This window comes from Taudactylus pleione, unplaced genomic scaffold (genome assembly GCF_031769625.1).
Source record: "Taudactylus pleione unplaced genomic scaffold, aTauple2 ptg000050l, whole genome shotgun sequence".
NCBI lineage: Eukaryota > Metazoa > Chordata > Amphibia > Anura > Myobatrachidae > Taudactylus > Taudactylus pleione.
The window spans coordinates 2,288,122-2,305,101 of NW_028284452.1; the positions used below are offsets into that span (position 1 = coordinate 2,288,122).

General features: G+C 31.5%; 12 non-coding genes across 12 annotated transcripts; all 12 read left to right on the top strand.

Annotated features, from left to right (window-relative positions):
- The first annotated feature begins 885 nt into the window (after positions 1-885).
- Positions 886-975, top strand: TRNAY-GUA (transfer RNA tyrosine (anticodon GUA)). The gene is given in 2 exon segments: positions 886-922; positions 940-975. It is a non-coding gene; the product is annotated as a tRNA-Tyr (tRNA).
- Positions 976-1,100: 125 nt separating this feature from the next.
- TRNAS-AGA (transfer RNA serine (anticodon AGA)) lies at positions 1,101-1,183 on the top strand. Its single transcript has one exon. It is a non-coding gene; the product is annotated as a tRNA-Ser (tRNA).
- Positions 1,184-3,660: 2,477 nt separating this feature from the next.
- TRNAY-GUA (transfer RNA tyrosine (anticodon GUA)) lies at positions 3,661-3,750 on the top strand. The gene is given in 2 exon segments: positions 3,661-3,697; positions 3,715-3,750. It is a non-coding gene; the product is annotated as a tRNA-Tyr (tRNA).
- Positions 3,751-3,877: 127 nt separating this feature from the next.
- TRNAS-AGA (transfer RNA serine (anticodon AGA)) lies at positions 3,878-3,960 on the top strand. The gene has a single exon. It is a non-coding gene; the product is annotated as a tRNA-Ser (tRNA).
- Positions 3,961-6,437: 2,477 nt separating this feature from the next.
- On the top strand, positions 6,438-6,527 carry TRNAY-GUA (transfer RNA tyrosine (anticodon GUA)). The gene is given in 2 exon segments: positions 6,438-6,474; positions 6,492-6,527. It is a non-coding gene; the product is annotated as a tRNA-Tyr (tRNA).
- Positions 6,528-7,830: 1,303 nt separating this feature from the next.
- On the top strand, positions 7,831-7,963 carry TRNAY-GUA (transfer RNA tyrosine (anticodon GUA)). The gene is made up of 2 exons: positions 7,831-7,867; positions 7,928-7,963. It is a non-coding gene; the product is annotated as a tRNA-Tyr (tRNA).
- Positions 7,964-9,259: 1,296 nt separating this feature from the next.
- Positions 9,260-9,349, top strand: TRNAY-GUA (transfer RNA tyrosine (anticodon GUA)). Its single transcript is given in 2 exon segments — positions 9,260-9,296; positions 9,314-9,349. It is a non-coding gene; the product is annotated as a tRNA-Tyr (tRNA).
- A 124-nt stretch (positions 9,350-9,473) lies between these two features.
- Positions 9,474-9,556, top strand: TRNAS-AGA (transfer RNA serine (anticodon AGA)). The gene has a single exon. It is a non-coding gene; the product is annotated as a tRNA-Ser (tRNA).
- A 2,478-nt stretch (positions 9,557-12,034) lies between these two features.
- On the top strand, positions 12,035-12,124 carry TRNAY-GUA (transfer RNA tyrosine (anticodon GUA)). The gene is given in 2 exon segments: positions 12,035-12,071; positions 12,089-12,124. It is a non-coding gene; the product is annotated as a tRNA-Tyr (tRNA).
- Positions 12,125-13,634: 1,510 nt separating this feature from the next.
- Positions 13,635-13,716, top strand: TRNAS-AGA (transfer RNA serine (anticodon AGA)). Its single transcript has one exon. It is a non-coding gene; the product is annotated as a tRNA-Ser (tRNA).
- Positions 13,717-14,822: 1,106 nt separating this feature from the next.
- Positions 14,823-14,904, top strand: TRNAS-AGA (transfer RNA serine (anticodon AGA)). The gene has a single exon. It is a non-coding gene; the product is annotated as a tRNA-Ser (tRNA).
- A 1,300-nt stretch (positions 14,905-16,204) lies between these two features.
- Positions 16,205-16,286, top strand: TRNAS-AGA (transfer RNA serine (anticodon AGA)). The gene has a single exon. It is a non-coding gene; the product is annotated as a tRNA-Ser (tRNA).
- Positions 16,287-16,980: the final 694 nt, after the last annotated feature.

Sequence of the window (16,980 nt, forward strand, 5' to 3'; positions counted from 1 at the left end):
TATTCAATGTCAACATTGAATGAAATGTTTGTATATCTAGCAAAATATCAAAGACATTTGGCACACTAGAAGGTGCAAAATTAAGATCAATTGTTAGGAGATTAATCTGTTAATCTGTGAGTTTTAAGGTAGATACAAGACAAATTGTGTTTTGATATGGTATATTTTTGATTATTTGATTTTAATTTACATAAAGAAATTAGCTTTCCATATTTTGGTTTGCTACAAGATTATATTTGGGCTCCATTATTTCTTGAACAATTAAACAGTTAAAAAAACAAGCTAAATTTGAAAAGTGAAAAAGTGTTGTTGTTTTAAAGCTATATCTAGCAAAATATCAAATACATTTGGTACATTAGAATGTGCAAAATTAAGCCCAATTGTTAGTAGATAAATCTGTTAATTTGTGAGTTCTAAGGTAGATACAATTTTGATATGGCATATTTTTGATTAGTTGATTTTAATTTAGATATGCAACGTAGCTTTTTCTATATTTTGTTTTGCTGCAATATTATATTTGGGCCCCATTATTTCTTGAACAATTAAACACTTAAAAAAACAAGCTAAATTTGAAAAGTGAAAAAGTGTTGATATTTTAAAGTATCTCTAATCTTGATGTAAATGTGGCTACAGATGGAAGATCTATGAAAACTGCTTTCTAAACTAGCTGTTGCCAGATGATAGAAAAATAACAAATTTAAGTTAAACTTCTGGTGATATTTAGCAAATCATTAAACATGATTATTTGTGATGATTATGCAAAACAGGAATAAACATATAAATAACTTTTGTCTAGTTTAATTACTTTATTGGGTAAGTTTTAGATAGTGAAAGGTTTTACATGTCCACACCATCAGATATAGTGCAGATGATTTCTATAGGGAACCTTCGATAGCTCAGCTGGTAGAGCGGAGGACTGTAGAGGAGTTTGGTACAGCAATCCTTAGGTCGCTGGTTCAATTCCGGCTCGAAGGAAACAATTTTTTTTAATTATCTTAGATGGCCATTTATGTAATTTTACACATTCTAAACCATGCAAACCATGCAAAACATAAACCCTTCTCCTAATTATGTTAAATTAAGCACTTTAGCACATGTGAGGTAGTTGTGGCCGAGTGGTTAAGGCGATGGCCTAGAAATCCATTGGGGTCTCCCCGCGTAGGTTCAAATCCTGCCGACTCTGTGCAAATTGATGTTTTCTTTTTCTTCAAATTTTACCAAATCTTGCAGCTAGTGATGCTAAGAGTGAGAACAGGCATTAGTGCATCAAAATATTTGGGATGCCAGTCTGTTCTCTTTTTTATCATTCACACATTTTCTTCCATTCATTGAGCCTAAGCCCAGTCACTCTTAGCAGCCACACTGATTAGCTTTTATTGATTGGAAATGCATATTCAATGTCAACATTGAAAGAAATGTTTGTATATCTAGCAAAATATCAAAGACATTTGGCACACTTGAAGGTGCAAAATTAAGATCAATTGTTAGGAGATTAATCTGTTAATCTGTGAGTTCTAAGGTAGATACAAGACAAATTGTGTTTTGATATGGTATATTTTTGATTATTTGATTTTAATTTACATAAAGAAATTAGCTTTCCATATTTTGGTTTGCTACAAGATTATATTTGGGCTCCATTATTTCTTGAACAATTAAACAGTTAAAAAAACAAGCTAAATTTGAAAAGTGAAAAAGTGTTGATGTTTTAAAGCTATATCTAGCAAAATATCAAATACATTTGGTACATTAGAATGTGCAAAATTAAGCCCAATTGTTAGTAGATAAATCTGTTAATTTGTGAGTTCAAAGGTAGATACAATTTTGATATGGCATATTTTTGATTAGTTGATTTTAATTTAGATATGCAACGTAGCTTTTTCTATATTTTATTTTGCTGCAATATTATATTTGGGCCCAATTATTTCTTGAACAATTAAAAACTTAAAAAAACAAGCTAAATTTGAAAAGTGAAAAAGTGTTGATATTTTAAAGTATCTCTAATCTTGATGTAAATGTGTCTACAGATGGAAGATCTATGAAAACTGCTTTCTAAACTAGCTGTTGCCAGATGATAGAAAAATAACAAACTTAAGTTAAACTTCTGGTGATATTTAGCAAATCATTAAACATGATTATTTGTGATGATTATGCAAAACAGGAATAAACATATAAATAACTTTTGTCTAGTTTAATTACTTTATTGGGTAAGTTTTAGATACTGAAAGGTTTTACATGTCCACTCCATCAGATATAGTGCAGATGATTTCTATAGGGAACCTTCGATAGCTCAGCTGGTAGAGCGGAGGACTGTAGAGGAGTTTGGTACAGCAATCCTTAGGTTCAATTCCGGCTCGAAGGAAACAATTTTTTTTAATTATCTTAGATGGCCATTTATGTAATTTTACACATTCTAAACCATGCAAACCATGCAAAACATAAACCCTTCTCCTAATTATGTTAAATTAAACACTTTAGCACATGTGAGGTAGTTGTGGCCGAGTGGTTAAGGCGATGGCCTAGAAATCCATTGGGGTCTCCCAGCGTAGGTTAAAATCCTGCCGACTATGTGCAGATTGATGTTTTCCTTTTCTTCAAATTTTACCAAATCTTGCAGCTAGTGATGCTAAAAGTGAGAACAGGCATTAGTGCATCAAAATATTTGGGATGCCAGTCTGTTCTCTTTTTTATCATTCACACATTTTCTTCCATTCATTGAGCCTAAGCCCAATCACTCTTAGCAGCCACACTGATTAGCTTTTATTGATTGGAAATGCATATTCAATGTCAACATTGAAAGAAATGTTTGTATATCTAGCAAAATATCAAAGACATTTGGCACACTAGAAGGTGCAAAATTAAGATCAATTGTTAGGAGATTAATCTGTTAATCTGTGAGTTCTAAGGGAGATACTAGACAAATTGTGTTTTGATATGGCATATTTTTGATTAGTTGATTTTAATTTACATAAAGAAATTAGCTTTCCATATTTTGGTTTGCTGCAAGATTATATTTGGGCTCCTTTATTTCTTGAACAATTAAACAGTTAGAAAAACAAGCTAAATTTGAAAAGTGAAAAAGTGTTGATGTTTTAAAGCTATATCTAGCAAAATATCAAATACATTTGGTACATTAGAATGTGCAAAATTAAGCCCAATTGTTAGTAGATAAATCTGTTAATTTGTGAGTTCTAAGGTAGATACAATTTTGATATGGCATATTTTTGATTAGTTGATTTTAATTTACATATGCAACGTAGCTTTTTCTATATTTTGTTTTGCTGCAATATTATATTTGGGCCCCATTATTTCTTGAACAATTAAACACTTAAAAAAACAAGCTAAATTTGAAAAGTGAAAAAGTGTTGATATTTTAAAGTATCTCTAATCTTGATGTGAATGTGGCTACAGATGGAAGATCTATGAAAACTGCTTTCTAAACTAGCTGTTGCCAGATGATAGAAAAATAACAAATTTAAGTTAAACTTCTGGTGATATTTAGCAAATCATTAAACATGATTATTTGTGATGATTATGCAAAACAGGAATAAACATATAAATAACTTTTGTCTAGTTTAATTACTTTATTGGGTAAGTTTTAGATACTGAAAGGTTTTACATGTCCACTCCATCAGATATAGTGCAGATGATTTCTATAGGGAACCTTCGATAGCTCAGCTGGTAGAGCGGAGGACTGTAGAGGAGTTTGGTACAACAATCCTTAGGTCGCTGGTTCAATTCCAGCTCGAAGGAAACAATTTTTTTTAATTATCTTAGATGGCCATTTATGTAATGTTATACACATTAAAAACCATGCAAACCATGCAAAACATAAACCCTTCTCCTAATTATGTTAAATTAAGCACTTTAGCACATGTGAGGTAGTTGTGGCCGAGTGGTTAAGGCGATGGCCTAGAAATCCATTGGGGTCTCCCCGCGTAGGTTCAAATCCTGCCGACTCTGTGCAAATTGATGTTTTCTTTTTCTTCAAATTTTACCAAATCTTGCAGCTAGTGATGCTAAGAGTGAGAACAGGCATTAGTGCATCAAAATATTTGGGATGCCAGTCTGTTCTCTTTTTTATCATTCACACATTTTCTTCCATTCATTGAGCCTAAGCCCAGTCACTCTTAGCAGCCACACTGATTAGCTTTTATTGATTGGAAATGCATATTCAATGTCAACATTGAAAGAAATGTTTGTATATCTAGCAAAATATCAAAGACATTTGGCACACTTGAAGGTGCAAAATTAAGATCAATTGTTAGGAGATTAATCTGTTAATCTGTGAGTTCTAAGGTAGATACAAGACAAATTGTGTTTTGATATGGTATATTTTTGATTATTTGATTTTAATTTACATAAAGAAATTAGCTTTCCATATTTTGGTTTGCTACAAGATTATATTTGGGCTCCATTATTTCTTGAACAATTAAACAGTTAAAAAAACAAGCTAAATTTGAAAAGTGAAAAAGTGTTGATGTTTTAAAGCTATATCTAGCAAAATATCAAATACATTTGGTACATTAGAATGTGCAAAATTAAGCCCAATTGTTAGTAGATAAATCTGTTAATTTGTGAGTTCAAAGGTAGATACAATTTTGATATGGCATATTTTTGATTAGTTGATTTTAATTTAGATATGCAACGTAGCTTTTTCTATATTTTATTTTGCTGCAATATTATATTTGGGCCCAATTATTTCTTGAACAATTAAAAACTTAAAAAAACAAGCTAAATTTGAAAAGTGAAAAAGTGTTGATATTTTAAAGTATCTCTAATCTTGATGTAAATGTGTCTACAGATGGAAGATCTATGAAAACTGCTTTCTAAACTAGCTGTTGCCAGATGATAGAAAAATAACAAACTTAAGTTAAACTTCTGGTGATATTTAGCAAATCATTAAACATGATTATTTGTGATGATTATGCAAAACAGGAATAAACATATAAATAACTTTTGTCTAGTTTAATTACTTTATTGGGTAAGTTTTAGATAGTGAAAGGTTTTACATGTCCACTCCATCAGATATAGTGCAGATGATTTCTATAGGGAACCTTCGATAGCTCAGCTGGTAGAGCGGAGGACTGTAGAGGAGTTTGGTACAGCAATCCTTAGGTTCAATTCCGGCTCGAAGAAAACAATTTTTTTTAATTATCTTAGATGGCCATTTATGTAATTTTACACATTCTAAACCATGCAAACCATGCAAAACATAAACCCTTCTCCTAATTATGTTAAATTAAACACTTTAGCACATGTGAGGTAGTTGTGGCCGAGTGGTTAAGGCGATGGCCTAGAAATCCATTGGGGTCTCCCAGCGTAGGTTAAAATCCTGCCGACTATGTGCAGATTGATGTTTTCCTTTTCTTCAAATTTTACCAAATCTTGCAGCTAGTGATGCTAAAAGTGAGAACAGGCATTAGTGCATCAAAATATTTGGGATGCCAGTCTGTTCTCTTTTTTATCATTCACACATTTTCTTCCATTCATTGAGCCTAAGCCCAATCACTCTTAGCAGCCACACTGATTAGCTTTTATTGATTGGAAATGCATATTCAATGTCAACATTGAAAGAAATGTTTGTATATCTAGCAAAATATCAAAGACATTTGGCACACTAGAAGGTGCAAAATTAAGATCAATTGTTAGGAGATTAATCTGTTAATCTGTGAGTTCTAAGGGAGATACTAGACAAATTGTGTTTTGATATGGCATATTTTTGATTAGTTGATTTTAATTTACATAAAGAAATTAGCTTTCCATATTTTGGTTTGCTGCAAGATTATATTTGGGCTCCTTTATTTCTTGAACAATTAAACAGTTAGAAAAACAAGCTAAATTTGAAAAGTGAAAAAGTGTTGATGTTTTAAAGCTATATCTAGCAAAATATCAAATACATTTGGTACATTAGAATGTGCAAAATTAAGCCCAATTGTTAGTAGATAAATCTGTTAATTTGTGAGTTCTAAGGTAGATACAATTTTGATATGGCATATTTTTGATTAGTTGATTTTAATTTACATATGCAACGTAGCTTTTTCTATATTTTGTTTTGCTGCAATATTATATTTGGGCCCCATTATTTCTTGAACAATTAAACACTTAAAAAAACAAGCTAAATTTGAAAAGTGAAAAAGTGTTGATATTTTAAAGTATCTCTAATCTTGATGTGAATGTGGCTACAGATGGAAGATCTATGAAAACTGCTTTCTAAACTAGCTGTTGCCAGATGATAGAAAAATAACAAATTTAAGTTAAACTTCTGGTGATATTTAGCAAATCATTAAACATGATTATTTGTGATGATTATGCAAAACAGGAATAAACATATAAATAACTTTTGTCTAGTTTAATTACTTTATTGGGTAAGTTTTAGATACTGAAAGGTTTTACATGTCCACTCCATCAGATATAGTGCAGATGATTTCTATAGGGAACCTTCGATAGCTCAGCTGGTAGAGCGGAGGACTGTAGAGGAGTTTGGTACAACAATCCTTAGGTCGCTGGTTCAATTCCAGCTCGAAGGAAACAATTTTTTTTAATTATCTTAGATGGCCATTTATGTAATGTTATACACATTAAAAACCATGCAAACCATGCAAAACATAAACCCTTCTCCTAATTATGTTAAATTAAGCACTTTAGCACATGTGAGGTAGTTGTGGCCGAGTGGATAAGGCGATGGCATAGAAATCCATTGGGGTCTCCCCGCGTAGGTTCACATCCTGCCGACTATGTGCAGATTGATGTTTTCTTTTTCATCAAATTTTACCAAATCTTGCAGCTAGTGATGCTAAGAGTGAGAACAGGCATTAGTGTATCAAAATATTTGGGATGCCAGTCTGTTCTCTTTTTTATCATTCACACATTTTCTTCCATTCATTGAGCCTAAACCCAGTCACTCTTAGCAGCCACACTGATTAGCTTTTATTGATTGGAAATGCATATTCAATGTCAACATTGAAAGAAATGTTTGTATATCTAGCAAAATATCAAAGACATTTGGCACACTAGAAGGTGCAAAATTAAGATCAATTGTTAGGAGATTAATCTGTTAATCTGTGAGTTCTAAGGTAGATACAAGACAAATTGTGTTTTGATATGGCATATTTTTGATTAGTTGATTTTAATTTACATAAAGAAATTAGCTTTCCATATTTTGGTTTGCTGCAAGATTATATTTGGGCTCCATTATTTCTTGAACTATTAAACAGTTAAAAAAACAAGCTAAATTTGAAAAGTGAAAAAGTGTTGATGTTTTAAAGCTATATCTAGCAAAATATCAAATACATTTGGTACATTAGAATGTGCAAAATTAAGCCCAATTGTTAGTAGATAAATCTGTTAATTTGTGAGTTCAAAGGTAGATACAATTTTGATATGGCATATTTTTGATTAGTTGATTTTAATTTAGATATGCAACGTAGCTTTTTCTATATTTTATTTTGCTGCAATATTATATTTGGGCCCAATTATTTCTTGAACAATTAAAAACTTAAAAAAACAAGCTAAATTTGAAAAGTGAAAAAGTGTTGATATTTTAAAGTATCTCTAATCTTGATGTAAATGTGTCTACAGATGGAAGATCTATGAAAACTGCTTTCTAAACTAGCTGTTGCCAGATGATAGAAAAATAACAAATTTAAGTTAAACTTCTGGTGATATTTAGCAAATCATTAAACATGATTATTTGTGATGATTATGCAAAACAGGAATAAACATATAAATAACTTTTGTCTAGTTTAATTACTTTATTGGGTAAGTTTTAGATAGTGAAAGGTTTTACATGTCCTCTCCATCAGATATAGTGCAGATGATATCTATAGGGAACCTTTGATAGCTCAGCTGGTAGAGCGGAGGACTGTAGAGGAGTTTGGTACAGCAATCCTTAGGTTGCTGGTTCAATTCCGGCTCAAAAGAAACAGCAATCCTTAGGTTGCTGGTTCAATTCCGGCTCAAAGGAAACAATTTTTTTTAATTATCTTAGATGGCCATTTATGTAATTTTACACATTCTAAACCATTCAAACCATGCAAAACATAAACCCTTCTCCTAATTATGTTAAAATAAACACTTTAGCACATGTGAGGTAGTTGTGGCCGAGTGATTAAGGCGATGGACTAGATATCCATTGGGGTCTCCCCACGTAGCTTCAAACCCTGCCAACTACGTGAAGATTTATGTTTTCTTTTTCTTCAAATTTTACCAAATCTTGCAGCTAGTGATGCTAAGAGTGAGAACAGGCATTAGTGCATCAAAATATTTGGGAGTCTGTTCTCTTTTTTATCATTCACACATTTTCTTCCATTCATTGAGCCTAAGCCCAGTCACTCTTAGCAGCCACACTGATTAGCTTTTATTGATTGGAAATGCATATTCAATGTCAACATTGAATGAAATGTTTGTATATCTAGCAAAATATCAAAGACATTTGGCACACTAGAAGGTGCAAAATTAAGATCAATTGTTAGGAGATTAATCTGTTAATCTGTGAGTTTTAAGGTAGATACAAGACAAATTGTGTTTTGATATGGTATATTTTTGATTATTTGATTTTAATTTACATAAAGAAATTAGCTTTCCATATTTTGGTTTGCTACAAGATTATATTTGGGCTCCATTATTTCTTGAACAATTAAACAGTTAAAAAAACAAGCTAAATTTGAAAAGTGAAAAAGTGTTGTTGTTTTAAAGCTATATCTAGCAAAATATCAAATACATTTGGTACATTAGAATGTGCAAAATTAAGCCCAATTGTTAGTAGATAAATCTGTTAATTTGTGAGTTCTAAGGTAGATACAATTTTGATATGGCATATTTTTGATTAGTTGATTTTAATTTAGATATGCAACGTAGCTTTTTCTATATTTTGTTTTGCTGCAATATTATATTTGGGCCCCATTATTTCTTGAACAATTAAACACTTAAAAAAACAAGCTAAATTTGAAAAGTGAAAAAGTGTTGATATTTTAAAGTATCTCTAATCTTGATGTAAATGTGGCTACAGATGGAAGATCTATGAAAACTGCTTTCTAAACTAGCTGTTGCCAGATGATAGAAAAATAACAAATTTAAGTTAAACTTCTGGTGATATTTAGCAAATCATTAAACATGATTATTTGTGATGATTATGCAAAACAGGAATAAACATATAAATAACTTTTGTCTAGTTTAATTACTTTATTGGGTAAGTTTTAGATAGTGAAAGGTTTTACATGTCCACACCATCAGATATAGTGCAGATGATTTCCATAGGGAACCTTCGATAGCTCAGCTGGTAGAGCGGAGGACTGTAGAGGAGTTTGGTACAGCAATCCTTAGGTCGCTGGTTCAATTCCGGCTCGAAGGAAACAATTTTTTTAATTATCTTAGATGGCCATTTATGTAATTTTACACATTCTAAACCATGCAAACCATGCAAAACATAAACCCTTCTCCTAATTATGTTAAATTAAGCACTTTAGCACATGTGAGGTAGTTGTGGCCGAGTGGTTAAGGCGATGGACTAGAAATCCATTGGGGTCTCCCCGCGTAGGTTCAAATCCTGCCGACTCTGTGCAAATTGATGTTTTCTTTTTCTTCAAATTTTACCAAATCTTGCAGCTAGTGATGCTAAGAGTGAGAACAGGCATTAGTGCATCAAAATATTTGGGATGCCAGTCTGTTCTCTTTTTTATCTTTCACACATTTTCTTCCATTCATTGAGCCTAAGCCCAGTCACTCTTAGCAGCCACACTGATTACCTTTTATTTATTTGGAAATGCATATTCAATGTCAACATTGAAATAAATGTTTGTATATATAGCAAAATATCAAAGACATTTGGCACACTAGAAGGTGCAAAATTAAGATCAATTGTTAGGAGATTAATCTGTTAATCTGTGAGTTCTAAGGTAGATACAAGACAAATTGTGTTTTGATATGGTATATTTTTGATTATTTGATTTTAATTTACATAAAGAAATTAGCTTTCCATATTTTGGTTTGCTACAAGATTATATTTGGGCTCCATTATTTCTTGAACAATTAAACAGTTAAAAAAACAAGCTAAATTTGAAAAGTGAAAAAGTGTTGATGTTTTAAAGCTATATCTAGCAAAATATCAAATACATTTGGTACATTAGAATGTGCAAAATTAAGCCCAATTGTTAGTAGATAAATCTGTTAATTTGTGAGTTCAAAGGTAGATACAATTTTGATATGGCATATTTTTGATTAGTTGATTTTAATTTAGATATGCAACGTAGCTTTTTCTATATTTTATTTTGCTGCAATATTATATTTGGGCCCAATTATTTCTTGAACAATTAAAAACTTAAAAAAACAAGCTAAATTTGAAAAGTGAAAAAGTGTTGATATTTTAAAGTATCTCTAATCTTGATGTAAATGTGTCTACAGATGGAAGATCTATGAAAACTGCTTTCTAAACTAGCTGTTGCCAGATGATAGAAAAATAACAAACTTAAGTTAAACTTCTGGTGATATTTAGCAAATCATTAAACATGATTATTTGTGATGATTATGCAAAACAGGAATAAACATATAAATAACTTTTGTCTAGTTTAATTACTTTATTGGGTAAGTTTTAGATACTGAAAGGTTTTACATGTCCACTCCATCAGATATAGTGCAGATGATTTCTATAGGGAACCTTCGATAGCTCAGCTGGTAGAGCGGAGGACTGTAGAGGAGTTTGGTACAGCAATCCTTAGGTTCAATTCCAGCTCGAAGGAAACAATTTTTTTTAATTATCTTAGATGGCCATTTATGTAATTTTACACATTCTAAACCATGCAAACCATGCAAAACATAAACCCTTCTCCTAATTATGTTAAATTAAACACTTTAGCACATGTGAGGTAGTTGTGGCCGAGTGGTTAAGGCGATGGCCTAGAAATCCATTGGGGTCTCCCAGCGTAGGTTAAAATCCTGCCGACTATGTGCAGATTGATGTTTTCCTTTTCTTCAAATTTTACCAAATCTTGCAGCTAGTGATGCTAAAAGTGAGAACAGGCATTAGTGCATCAAAATATTTGGGATGCCAGTCTGTTCTCTTTTTTATCATTCACACATTTTCTTCCATTCATTGAGCCTAAGCCCAATCACTCTTAGCAGCCACACTGATTAGCTTTTATTGATTGGAAATGCATATTCAATGTCAACATTGAAAGAAATGTTTGTATATCTAGCAAAATATCAAAGACATTTGGCACACTAGAAGGTGCAAAATTAAGATCAATTGTTAGGAGATTAATCTGTTAATCTGTGAGTTCTAAGGGAGATACTAGACAAATTGTGTTTTGATATGGCATATTTTTGATTAGTTGATTTTAATTTACATAAAGAAATTAGCTTTCCATATTTTGGTTTGCTGCAAGATTATATTTGGGCTCCTTTATTTCTTGAACAATTAAACAGTTAGAAAAACAAGCTAAATTTGAAAAGTGAAAAAGTGTTGATGTTTTAAAGCTATATCTAGCAAAATATCAAATACATTTGGTACATTAGAATGTGCAAAATTAAGCCCAATTGTTAGTAGATAAATCTGTTAATTTGTGAGTTCTAAGGTAGATACAATTTTGATATGGCATATTTTTGATTAGTTGATTTTAATTTACATATGCAACGTAGCTTTTTCTATATTTTGTTTTGCTGCAATATTATATTTGGGCCCCATTATTTCTTGAACAATTAAACACTTAAAAAAACAAGCTAAATTTGAAAAGTGAAAAAGTGTTGATATTTTAAAGTATCTCTAATCTTGATGTGAATGTGGCTACAGATGGAAGATCTATGAAAACTGCTTTCTAAACTAGCTGTTGCCAGATGATAGAAAAATAACAAATTTAAGTTAAACTTCTGGTGATATTTAGCAAATCATTAAACATGATTATTTGTGATGATTATGCAAAACAGGAATAAACATATAAATAACTTTTGTCTAGTTTAATTACTTTATTGGGTAAGTTTTAGATACTGAAAGGTTTTACATGTCCACTCCATCAGATATAGTGCAGATGATTTCTATAGGGAACCTTCGATAGCTCAGCTGGTAGAGCGGAGGACTGTAGAGGAGTTTGGTACAACAATCCTTAGGTCGCTGGTTCAATTCCAGCTCGAAGGAAACATTTTTTTTTAATTATCTTAGATGGCCATTTATGTAATGTTATACACATTAAAAACCATGCAAACCATGCAAAACATAAACCCTTCTCCTAATTATGTTAAATTAAGCACTTTAGCACATGTGAGGTAGTTGTGGCCGAGTGGATAAGGCGATGGCATAGAAATCCATTGGGGTCTCCCCGCGTAGGTTCAAATCCTGCCGACTATGTGCAGATTGATGTTTTCTTTTTCATCAAATTTTACCAAATCTTGCAGCTAGTGATGCTAAGAGTGAGAACAGGCATTAGTGTATCAAAATATTTGGGATGCCAGTCTGTTCTCTTTTTTATCATTCACACATTTTCTTCCATTCATTGAGCCTAAGCCCAGTCACTCTTAGCAGCCACACTGATTAGCTTTTATTGATTGGAAATACATATTCAATGTCAACATTGAAAGAAATGTTTGTATATCTAGCAAAATATCAAAGACATTTGGCACACTAGAAGGTGCAAAATTAAGATCAATTGTTAGGAGATTAATCTGTTAATCTGTGAGTTCTAAGGTAGATACAAGACAAATTGTGTTTTGATATGGCATATTTTTGATTAGTTGATTTTAATTTACATAAAGAAATTAGCTTTCCATATTTTGGTTTGCTGCAAGATTATATTTGGGCTCCATTATTTCTTGAACTATTAAACAGTTAAAAAAACAAGCTAAATTTGAAAAGTGAAAAAGTGTTGATGTTTTAAAGCTATATCTAGCAAAATATCAAATACATTTGGTACATTAGAATGTGCAAAATTAAGCCCAATTGTTAGTAGATAAATCTGTTAATTTGTGAGTTCAAAGGTAGATACAATTTTGATATGGCATATTTTTGATTAGTTGATTTTAATTTAGATATGCAACGTAGCTTTTTCTATATTTTATTTTGCTGCAATATTATATTTGGGCCCAATTATTTCTTGAACAATTAAAAACTTAAAAAAACAAGCTAAATTTGAAAAGTGAAAAAGTGTTGATATTTTAAAGTATCTCTAATCTTGATGTAAATGTGTCTACAGATGGAAGATCTATGAAAACTGCTTTCTAAACTAGCTGTTGCCAGATGATAGAAAAATAACAAATTTAAGTTAAACTTCTGGTGATATTTAGCAAATCATTAAACATGATTATTTGTGATGATTATGCAAAACAGGAATAAACATATAAATAACTTTTGTCTAGTTTAATTACTTTATTGGGTAAGTTTTAGATAGTGAAAAGTTTTACATGTCCACTCCATCAGATATAGTGTAGATGATTTCTATAGGGAACCTTCGATAGCTCAGCTGGTAGAGCGGAGGACTGTAGAGGAGTTTGGTACAGCAATCCTGGTTCAATTCTGGCTCGAAGGAAACAATTTTTTTTTATTATCTTAGATGGCCATTTATGTAATTTTACACATTCTAAACCATGCAATCCATGCAAAACATAAACCCTTCTCCTAATTATGTTAAAATAAACACTTTAGCACATGTGAGGTAGTTGTGGCCGAGTGGTTAAGGCGATGGACTAGAAATCCATTGGGGTCTCCCCGCGTAGGTTCAATTCCTGCCGACTACGTGCAGATTGATGTTTTCTTTTTCTTCAAATTTTACCAAATCTTGCAGCTAGTGATGCTAAGAGTGAGAACAGGCATTAGTGCATCAAAATATTTGGGATGCCAGTCTGTTCTCTTTTTTATCTTTCACACATTTTCTTCCATTCATTGAGCCTAAGCCCAGTCACTCTTAGCAGCCACACTGATTACCTTTTATTTATTTGGAAATGCATATTCAATGTCAACATTGAAAGAAATGTTTGTATATCTAGCAAAATATCAAAGACATTTGGCACACTAGAAGGTGCAAAATTAAGATCAATTGTTAGGAGATTAATCTGTTAATCTGTGAGTTCTTTGGTAGATACAAGACAAATTGTGTTTTGATATGGCATATTTTTGATTAGTTGATTTTCATTTACATAAAGAAATTAGCTTTCCATATTTTGGTTTGCTGCAAGATTATATTTGGGCTCCATTATTTCTTGAACAATTAAACAGTTAAAAAAACAAGCTAAATTTGAAAAGTGAAAAAGTGTTGAAGTTTTAAAGCTATATCTAGCAAAATATCAAATACATTTGGTCATTAGAATGTGCAAAATTAAGCCCAATTGTTAGTAGATAAATCTGTTAATTTGTGAGTTCTAAGGTAGATACGATTTTGATATGGCATATTTTTGATTAGTTGATTTTAATTTACATATGCAATGTAGCTTTTTCTATATTTTGTTTTGCTGCAATATTATATTTGGGCCCCATTATTTCTTGAACAATTAAACACTTAAAAAAACAAGCTAAATTTGAAAAGTGAAAAGTGTAGATATTTTAAAGTATCTCTTATCTTGATGTAAATGTGGCTACAGATGGAAGATCTATGAAAACTGCTTTCTAAACTAGCTGTTGCCAGATGATAGAAAAATAACAAATTTAAGTTAAACTTCTGACTGTAGAGGAGTTTGGTACAGCAATCCTTAGGTCGCTGGTTCATTTCCGGCTCGAAGGAAACAATTTTTTTTTATTATCTTAGATGGCCATTTATGTAATTTTACATATTCTATACCATGCAATCCATGCAAAACATAAACCCTTCTCATAATTATGTTAAAATAAAAACTTTAGCACATGTGAGGTAGTTGTGGCCGAGTGGTTAAGGCAATGGACTAGAAATCCATTGTGGTCTCCCCGCGTAGGTTCAAATCCTGCTGACTACGTGCAGATTGATGTTTTCTTTTTCTTCAAATTTTACCAAATCTTGCAGCTAGTGATGCTAAGAGTGAGAACAGGCATTAGTGCATCAAAATATTTGGGATGCCAGTCTGTTCTCTTTTTTATCTTTCACACATTTTCTTCCATTCATTGAGCCTAAGCCCAGTCACTCTTAGCAGCCACACTGATTACCTTTTATTTATTTGGAAATGCATATTCAATGTCAACATTGAAAGAAATGTTTGTATATCTAGCAAAATATCAAAGACATTTGGCACACTAGAAGGTGCAAAATTAAGATAAATTGTTAGGAGATTAAACTGTTAATCTGTGAGTTCTAAGGTAGATACAAGACAAATTGTGTTTTGATATGGCATATTTTTGATTAGTTGATTTTAATTTACATAAAGAAATTAGCTTTCCATATTTTGGTTTGCTGCAAGATTATATTTGGGCTCCATTATTTCTTGAACAATTAAACACTTAAAAAAACAAGCTAAATTTGAAAAGTGAAAAAGTGTTGATGTTTTAAAGCTATATCTAGCAAAATATCAAATACATTTGGTCATTAGAATGTGCAAAATTAAGCCCAATTGTTAGTAGATAAATTTGTTAATTTGTGAGTTCAAAGGTAGATACGATTTTGATATGGCATATTTTTGATTAGTTGATTTTAATTTACATATGCAACGTAGCTTTTTCTATATTTTGTTTTGCTGCAATATTATATTTGGGCCCCATTATTTCTTGAACAATTAAACACTTAAAAAAACAAGCTAAATTTGAAAAGTGAAAAAGTGTTGATATTTTAAAGTATCTCTAATCTTGATGTAAATGTGGCTACAGATGGAAGATCTATGAAAACTGCTTTCTAAACTAGCTGTTGCCAGATGATAGAAAAATAACAAATTTAAGTTAAACTTCTGGTGATATTTAGCAAATCATTAAGCATGATTATTTGTGATGCTTATGCAAAACAGGAATAAACATATAAATAACTTTTGTCTAGTTTAATTACTTTATTGGGTAAGTTTTAGATAGTGAAAAGTTTTACATGTCCACTCCATCAGATATAGTGTAGATGATTTCTATAGGGAACCTTCGATAGCTCAGCTGGTAGAGCGGAGGACTGTAGAGGAGTTTGGTACAGCAATCTTGGTTCAATTCCAGCTCGAAGGAAACAATTTTTTTTTATTATCTTAGATGGCCATTTATGTAATTTTACACATTCTAAACCATGCAATCCATGCAAAACATAAACCCTTCTCCTAATTATGTTAAAATAAACACTTTAGCACATGTGAGGTAGTTGTGGCCGAGTGGTTAAGGCGATGGACTAGAAATCCATTGGGGTCTCCCCGCGTAGGTTCAAATCCTGCCGACTACGTGCAGATTGATGTTTTCTTTTTCTTCAAATTTTACCAAATCTTGCAGCTAGTGATGCTAAGAGTGAGAACAGGCATTAGTGCATCAAAATATTTGGGATGCCAGTCTGTTCTCTTTTTTATCTTTCACACATTTTCTTCCATTCATTGAGCCTAAGCCCAGTCACTCTTAGCAGCCACACTGATTACCTTTTATTTATTTGGAAATGCATATTCAATGTCAACATTGAAAGAAATGTTTGTATATCTAGCAAAATATCAAAGACATTTGGCACACTAGAAGGTGCAAAATTAAGATCAATTGTTAGGAGATTAATCTGTTAATCTGTGAGTTCTTTGGTAGATACAAGACAAATTGTGTTTTGATATGGCATATTTTTGATTAGTTGATTTTCATTTACATAAAGAAATTAGCTTTCCATATTTTGGTTTGCTGCAAGATTATATTTGGGCTCCATTATTTCTTGAACAATTAAACAGTTAAAAAAACAAGCTAAATTTGAAAAGTGAAAAAGTGTTGAAGTTTTAAAGCTATATCTAGCAAAATATCAAATACATTTGGTCATTAGAATGTGCAAAATTAAGCCCAATTGTTAGTAGATAAATCTGTTAATTTGTGAGTTCTAAGGTAGATACGATTTTGATATGGCATATTTTTGATTAGTTGATTTTAATTTACATATGCAATGTAGCTTT